This window comes from Ursus maritimus (genome assembly GCF_017311325.1).
Source record: "Ursus maritimus isolate PB19 chromosome X unlocalized genomic scaffold, ASM1731132v1 scaffold_X1, whole genome shotgun sequence".
NCBI lineage: Eukaryota > Metazoa > Chordata > Mammalia > Carnivora > Ursidae > Ursus > Ursus maritimus.
In genome coordinates, this window is record NW_024423319.1 from 103,867,379 (window position 1) to 103,869,391 (window position 2,013).

Here is a 2,013-nt window from a genome sequence, read left to right on the forward strand (position 1 = left end):
TATCATTTGTGTTCGCTAATTATATACATATTGAAATTAACCAAGTAGGTCTTCAAATATTTTTTCAATCCACCGAGTTAATTAAAACTCAATAGAAAAAGAAATAAAGTTAATTTTTACTATAGTAACAAAAAAATACCTAATTTACCTAGAAATATCTTCAGCCAAAACATATGGGATCTAGAGAATTATAGAGTAAAAGAAAAACTGGAATTTATTTCAAGATAAAAAATTATAAATACAAAAATATTTTATTACAAAATCAAATTATATTGTATTTTATTTTATTAATTTTTAGAAAAAGGTGAATACGTATATATTTCATATAGATGTCAAATATCTCCAAATTAACTTATAGCAACAAAATATCAGAATCCCCATATGATCATTTGAATCCTGACAAAAATTAGCCCAAAATTTAGCAAGCATAGAAGAGGTCCAAAGAGTTAACAAAATTTAAGAGAAAGAAAAATTTATAAGGGAAATAACCTGCATTAAATATTAGATATAAATAACTGTAATTAATGTGGTATTGTATTGGCACAAGAACAATCATAAAAACGTAGAATAGCTTATGAACAGATACTAGTCTATAAAAGACTTCAGTATTTCTTTAGAGAAGCACTCCAAGTCAATGGAAAAGAGGGACAAAACTGAATATAAAGTATATTAATTACAAATAAGCAATATACTCAAAATTAAATCACACACGAACTATACCATTAACTCTAAAAACTGAAACCTTAAGAAACAGAGGAAAGTAGATAAACATGCACTCTGTGAAAAAGTCATTTATGAGGCTGAAAGCAGTGAAATAGATTTCACTGCACAAAACAGAAATGTCTCTATACTGAAAATATTAGAACTAAAATTTAAAGGCAAAAATGAAAAGCAAATCAGTGAAAAATACTGGGAGTAACCATGGTGTATGATTACTATTCTTACTCTCTAAGCAGCTCCAACACTCGGCAGAATAGTGCTATGAAAATAAACCCAAATGTTAACAGGGCTTCATCTCTCTCTTTCTTCCCCTCCTCTACGTATATTTGAAATTTTTAGTAGTAAACTAAAGAACTTACGTAATTAGAAAAAAAAAAACTTATTACAAGAAAGGAGAAGGAAAATAAAAATGAGAGGAAGAAATTGCCGAGAAGGGTCTGGTTCGCAGAGAAACATTGTTTTTGGTGAAATATTCACTATAGATTTAAGAAATAGAAGACAACTGATATAAGAATTAGCATATAAATGATGGCAAAGGGCTGTCTCCTGGAATGTGGGTTACGAAGTATCTGATTCTGGAAGGGGCTTTGGTCAAAAGGACAAAGCCAAAGGAAAAGAACTTTGGAATATACTAAAAGCAAAACCAATTTCATAAAGTATAATATATGGTTCAATTATATACTCTTAGACTGAATAAAATGTTATAATCCAATTGAAAGCTCTCTACTTTCATCTTACAGTTTATGAATAGTCACACAAGTCTACAGGTGAATTACTACATCAATATTCACTTTTGGATAATAGATTGATACTGTTAATACATATAAAATCCAGGAAATTTAAGAGGGAGAAAATCATGTTTTCAGTATGGACCGTGTATCAGCAGACAATCCCAAGTTGAAATCCAGAACTTACTGTTTGTTCCCTGTGTTAAATAATCTGTGTTAAAAAGTAGAGTGCTATTGGATTGGAGGTTTGAATAGAGTTATGTTTTATTCATCACTCTAGCAATTATTTATAGAGTACCATGAGCCTTTGTCATACAGAGGAGTCAATACAACGAACAAAGTATCTCCCTATGCCGAAGAGCTCCCTGGCTCAATGGGAGTTACACAGAGTAAAGAGGCAACGATGACATAGTGTGATAAGTGTTGGAATGGAGACAGGCAGAGACTTCTGACACTATGTAAGGAGCATTTCCAATATGAGAGGTCAAACCAATTTCCTGAAAAAAATGTCCTGTTAAGCAGAGACTTGAGAGTCAGTTAGCTACATTAATACAGAGAAGAAAAG